Source organism: Talpa europaea (assembly GCF_964194135.1).
Source record: "Talpa europaea genome assembly, chromosome: 12".
Lineage (NCBI taxonomy): Eukaryota > Metazoa > Chordata > Mammalia > Eulipotyphla > Talpidae > Talpa > Talpa europaea.
In genome coordinates, this window is record NC_140079.1 from 72,473,302 (window position 1) to 72,480,048 (window position 6,747).

The window sequence follows — 6,747 nt, forward strand, 5'->3', positions numbered from 1 at the left end:
CTGTCCCTCCCCTGTCCCCACCCCAAGGCAGTCTCTTCCCCCCTTAGGTCTGATCTGGCTCAAGATGCTCTTTCACCAGGGGAACGCAGTGGGGGAGATGCTACATTCCCAATTGTGACTTCAAGAAGTCCGGCAGCTTCTGCCTTTGCCCTGAAATAGCCACATGAAGAAGCTGGTTCAATCTTCTGCAGGCAGAGGCCCTGAGTGGAGCTTGTGGCCCAGAGCCAACATAGCTGACATGTCTACAGAGCATGCTGGGAACTGGGGACATTCGGAGGGATCAGAAGCATGTCCTGCCCTGTGGGCTCACAGCCTGGTGGGAACCATAGGTCACAAGCAATTATCACATAACATTGTCCATTAGGGCAACAATGGTAGAAATGCAGGGAGTCCAGGTGAGGGGCCCTTGACCCAGGTGGAGAAAACCCCATTAGACCTCCTAGGAGGTATGCTGATCAAACTTTCTAGGCTTCAGTTTCTCAACTGTGGAAAGAGGACCAGGTGACATCACAAGAGAGAGGCAGCATGGTCCAGATCATGGATAGTCACCGATGCCTGATGAAGGTGGGCATAAACAGCTTTCAAAACTTGCAGTGGCGGCTGAGGCATGGCTATGTCTCCCAGAGCCCCACAGCAGGCGGGCTGTCCTTGAGGCCACCCGCACTGAGACACACCCTAAAACCTGCCTCCCTCCCCCACCTCCTCCCCCCGACCCACTGGAGTTTCCAGAATTCGCTTTCTGAACACAGCGCTCCTTCTCAGGTCCTCCTCTCAGGGTCTATCTTGGGGACACAGTCTAAGAGAGCTGATGCCAGCTGCTCCTGGGTCTTGTGGAGAATGACCTCAATGCCTGTCAGGTAGGTAGGCACAGTCAGTACTGTGGGTAAGGACTCAGGTTCTCGTGTTGGTTCTATGACAGAGCAGCTGTGCAGTCTCAGACAAGTCACTCAGCCTGTCTGAGCCACCATGTCCTCACCCGTGAAAAGGGATAGTAAGAAGTGGCCCCCAGGGCCAGTTGATGTCTGGGAGTTCAACTCCTGAGTCATGATCAGTGTCTGATCGAAGGGCGGGGAATTGACACACTGCTAGGTCCTACTCCTCCTGGGTGGGCACTAAAGCATCCTCCATCCTCACAGCTGCCCAGAGAGAGAGACCCTAGCTCTGGGCAGTGAGCCTGCCAGCCTGCTGATCCTGTCCTACCCTCCTGTGACCTTGGCACCCATCTGCACATGGCCTGGAATAGGGGCTGCATGCTCATAAGTTAAGGCAGTCCACATAGCCCACTCCAGGGCTTGGAGGGGGAAGGCTACAAGGGAGAAGCAAGAGGGAAGATCCATCCCTAGTTTGTGGATGAGAACAGGCTGAGGAGATGGCTGCCTAAGGGTCCTCCCAAGGGGATGAGTCAGGAAAACAGCTCGCCCAAACTCATTTCAGATTGCAATTTGACGGGTAGAATGGCAGGCAGTCAGCCTCAGAGCCAAGAATGGAACCCACAGCTGTCATCATTATGGTGTCCATGCATCCCCAGTCAGGCTGCATGGAGGGACCGGGGTGACTGAGCTCTGCCTCCCAATGGGCAGGAGAGCAGGAGGGGACCCAGACCCTTGGAGAACAGAGGTGGAGGGTCTGGTCTGCAGGAGTGGCCGTCACCTAATGAAGCCATCGTGCCGCCATAATGAAGACCTCATGTACCTCCAATGACACTTAGCAAATCCGGGCACAAATAAATAACCCAAGTCCAATTGAATTAACCTTCAACTGATCAGCACAGTTAAACAAATTATCCTGAGGCCCGAACGAGATTAAAAGGCCCGGCGCAGACTGGGATCATTCAGCGGGAGGGTTCATTGGGTTTAACGAGTTTAAGCAAATCCCCTGGTGTTCCTTCTCTGGTTTCAGGCCACTCTGCTCCCAGAGTGCGGCCTTTCGGGGGCATGGCCCCTGGGGGGCTACAGAAGGAAACCAGACACACATCTGGGAGCAGGGGCCCCGCCTTCCGGGGTAGGAGAGAGGATATAAGAGGCTGCTGACAGGCTGTTTCTAGTGACTGAGTCAAGCCTGATTCCAAGGCAACCAGCTAGTGCTGGCACTGACACCCCACACTGACCCCAACAGCACCACCTCACACCCACCCACCTGCATATAGACTTCAGCAGAGCCCAGGCGGACCTGCTCTGCAAGGCCAAGTCCCAGGGAAACGTCTCTCCCACATATAGAGGGGCGCTAGAGGATCCTCCAGACAAGTGGTAGACAAAGAAGCCCCCTTGGTGGGAGCATTGGTGCAAGGCCCAGGGTTACAATTATTATAACAACAAATGGAGAGACCATCCCTCAGTCCCCTCACCAGAGTCTCCTGCCCATGCTTGGGGGGGAATGCTCTCTCCCCAGATGCATACCACAGCCACCTCAACAGCAGTTTCAGAACAAACACTTGGAGGCTGTCTGCCATGTCAAAGCAGGAAAGGGCACTGGCCTTTCTCCTTCCTCAGCTGAAATGCCACCAACACACCCTGGCCTCTGCAGAGAGCAGCACTGACAGCTTGTCTGTGGTGCCTAAAGGCGCTGCCCCTCTGCCAGGGTCTATGGCCAGCTCCTTCCTTCTTCCAGCAAAAGGAACCCTCCAGGCAGCAAGAGAGGGCAGCTCATCCATGTGCTCTGAAGCCTTTAGTCTAATTGAATTGCTGCCCTGGAACTGGTTCAAAGAAGAGGACTCGAAAACAGTGCTTCCTGGGCTCAGCCCTGAGACACTTAAGGGACTGGCCTCCCCAGGCATCTGTGCAGGGTTCTTCCCACGGAGACACAAGTACTTTCCATGCTGCCTTGGGGGAATTTACTCGAAGAGGTAGAATGGCCAGGAGGGCTGCTGAATTTACAAGACCATACTGTATGCCAGCCAATCAGCTGGTGGCCAAAGAATGCTTTCTAGCTGGTCTGATGTACGTGTGCCGCAGACTCGAGATGACATTCTGCATGCCAAGTGCAGGGAGGAGGTCGAGGTGCCGCTCTGCTCACCGCCGGACCATGCCAGCATCTAACCTGGGAAAAGCTGACTCTCGAGTGCAGAGAGCGAAGGTCACTCTGGTACAAAATCCAGGCGTCACTCCATGAGTCTTTGAAAAGTGCCCAGCAGCACCCTGGGAGTGGTATGGAGTGGTGTGGAGCTACCTCTGGTAGTTGTAGGGGGCCACCTGAAGACAAAGGGGAGTTCACAGAGCAGCAGCTGATGACTGACCCCCTTTGATGATTCCCAAGGGCACTGGTCCCTAATGCTGGTGGTGAGTCAGATGAAGATGGATGGAGCGCAGGACATGGTCACCAGCAGATATAGATGGGCCTGAGATGGAGCAAAAAACCCTTGAGGTACCTCATGGGCCCTTGAGGTACCTGATAGGCACCAGACTCTGGTGCCAAGGTCATGTGGGGATGTTCCCCACCTTATCCCTGAATATAAGAGGCCACTATTGGGCTGGAACTGAAAGAGGCCACTATTGGGCAGAGAAAAGTAAAAACAAAATATAGTGTTCTTCAGAATGGGCTGTGTCACAGGCCACATGATAAGCAGCCAAACTGCCCATGGAGAGCCAGGCTGGGAAGGCTTCCCAGAGGAGGCAGCTCAAGAGGGACCAGGAAAGGTCTCCAGGCATGGATGGGGCCCTGAGGCAGAAAAGAAATGCAAGCCTGTCTACACATCACTGGCCAGGCTCCTGCCTCTGTGGATGATCTCCTGTGCATCCAGATCTCCCTCCAGAAGGGTACACTCCATAAATGTTTGCTGAATGGATGAATCTGAATATGAGATTCCCAGAAAAATCAAATCCACAAGATGGAAAGTAGATGGTGGGTGCTGCCAGGACAGGGGTTGGGGAACACGTGGTGGGGGGGACTGGAGAAGAAAGTTATTTAATGGGGACAGAGTTTCAATTTGGGAAGACAGAAAAGTTGTGTGGGTGGGTGGTGGTAGTGTCTGCACAATGAGAATGTACTTAATGACTTGAACTGTACACTTTGAAACAGAAAATTTTGTTACAGGTCAGTGGTGGGTGTCAGGATCACTGGCTGAGGGGAGGAGGACTCTTGGAGGAGATGCAGAGGGCAGGGGTGGGGAGGAGGTACCTGAAGTGACTATACTGCAAGGGGGACAGGAGAGGTAGAACACAACCACCAAACACAACCGTCTTTGTGTCCTCTGACTCCATAACCAACATGCACACACATACATGTGTGCGCAGAACATGTAAGGCATATGCATGTGCACACAAAATACATGCATGTGCATGCACACACATGCATAGTTCACCTTCCTCAAAAGCCCTGCCAGCACACACCGTGTGGTTTTGAGTCCCAGGGCAAGTGAGGGATAATTAGGCAGCATCAGGGACAGCGCAGGCAGGAACTTCAGGAGAGTTAAGGAAGGCGCCAGAGATAAGGGCAATAAATTCCAAAGGGAACTAATCCAACACCCCAGGACTAGGGGCAACAGGACATTCTGGAACAAGGATGATAAAGAGAAGTCTGCTAAGATAAGGGCTGGGACACAGAGACTTAGCTCTGGGCACACAGAGACATTTAGGCAGTGAGTGAGACCACCGAGAACTGACCGATCAGAGAGAGCCTGGTGGAGCTTTGGCACAATCAGGGAAAGAAGGTCTATACTCCCTGGGTACGACTCCACCGTGGCTTCCTTGCTCCTCCCTGGCCTGGTTCCACGGCCTACTAGTCCCACATTATTTCTGTTCCTTTTCTCTCAATAAACTTTTTCTCTCTGGCAACAAATCTGCCTCTTCTCGCTTGCTTGCCTGAGCGTCTGCAAGCTCCGGCTGTGGCTTCGTGAGACACCAGCCCATGGGGGTCCAGTGGCCAGGACTCAGCGCTGCCGCTGCAGCCAGGGATCCGTTCCTGGCTCGGAGACTAGGCCTGAAAACCTGAAATTATGGTATCAGCTTCATTCAGATGACCTTCTAGAAAAGGCAAAACTAAGGAGACAGAGCAGATAAAGAGTTCGGGGGAAGGGGCTGGGGAAAGGAGTGACCACAACGAGGCATCAGCAGGGAACTGGAGGGATGGTGATGCTGTTCTGTAGTCTGGTTATAGGACCATGACGTTTGTCAAAATTCATACAAGTGCATGTAAAAAACACCTCCATTTTTTAAAATTATAAAAATAAAAACAAACCTTGGCCAAGAGCCCTATTATTTTTTTTTTTCCAGGCAGACAACTTGACTTTTATTGAACTCATTACAGAGTTTCCCTGAACTGATCAACATAACTGCCATGGGCACTATGTACAGACAAGAGGGAGAAGTTTTATTTCTTGGTCTCTTCCTCCTTGGACAGAGTCTTAACGATCTCCTCCTTCTTGGCCTGGAGCCGCTCCTCACGGTGTTTGCGGGCTTCCTTGGTCTTAGACCTGCGGGCCTCAGCCTGGTCCGCCAAGAGCTTCTTGCGAGCCTTGTCTGCCTTCAGCTTGTGAATGTGTTCCATGAGAATCCTCGTTTTTGAACACGCTCCCCTTCACTTTCAGGTACAGGCTGTGATACATGTGGCAGTCAATCTTCTTAGATTCACGGTATCTTCTGAGCAGCCAGCGCAGAATCCTCATCCTCCTCATCCAGGTCAACTTCTCTGGCATTCGAGCATTGGCAGTACTCTTTCTCTTACCAATGCCCATGTGCCTGCCCTTCCGGCGAGCCAAGGTGTTTTTCTGGCATCTAGCCCGGGAATGGACAGTTACAGGCTTCCGGATGATCAGCCCATCTTTGATCAGCTTCCGTATCTGCTGACGGGAGTTGGCTTGGCAATTTCATTGGTCTCATTGGGATCCAACCAGACCTTCTTTTTGCCACAGCGAAGGACACTGGAGGCGAGCCTCTTCTGAAGCCTGACCATACTCATGGCTGCGGCCGCAGCGCCGAAAGGGAGCCCTATTATTTCTTCAAAGAATGACTGAAGGCCCTCAAAGTCCCTCAAGGCTTAGCGTGGGCAAGGCTGGATCCACTGCCCCAATCCTCCAGTGCAGGCTGAGGTCAAGGAGCGGTGAGAGCCTGCTGCACCAATTGCCAGACCGCATGCCCAGGCATGCTGACCCCTCAGCCACCCTCCAGAAAGCCCTGGGAGAGAACATCATCCCCTGGGTGTCTGAAAACCTGCTCTTCTGGCCATGGACAGTGAGGAAAGCCACCAGGTACCTGAAACTGTTTCCCTTTTCTCCCTGGCTACCATGAAGTCAAAGCTAAATCTCAGGCCCAACAATGGCAACTATGGGGGACTCAGAGGCCAGCAAACACACACTATGTGCTTTCATTAGGGCCTTGGTAGGGCAGTCCAGAGCACATGTTCATGCCATGGTCTGATGTATGACCCTATTACCAATGTGAACCCAACAATCTCACCAGAGGAAAGCAGCTGGACCTGTTTCTTTGGGCGACCCTGCCTTGCAAAGTAGGGAGTCTGGCTCTCACAATGGGCTCAGCAGGTATCTGTGACATAAATGACAGATGTCAACACCTTCGAAGGACAAAGAGCTTTGTCATTAAGAGATTGTTTGGACAATGAGAGACCCCCCAGAAAAGAGACAGGCAGAGAAAGAAAGGGAGAAAGATAAAGAGAGAGCAGAGAGAAGAGGGTGGGATGGGCAACAGGGGAGAGTGAGACAGAGAGAATGGGAGAAACAGAAAGGGAGAAGAGAAGACTGGGCTCCTGATTGCCTAGAAAGAGGCAAGTTCTGGTGGCAGCAGTAGTCAGCCATGC

General features: G+C 52.7%; 1 pseudogene across 1 annotated transcript; it reads right to left on the reverse strand.

The window, feature by feature from the left end:
- Positions 1-5,304: 5,304 nt before the first annotated feature.
- Positions 5,305-5,892, reverse strand: LOC311181268 (large ribosomal subunit protein eL19-like; annotated as a pseudogene). Its single transcript has one exon. The product of its transcript is annotated as a large ribosomal subunit protein eL19-like (transcript).
- Positions 5,893-6,747: the final 855 nt, after the last annotated feature.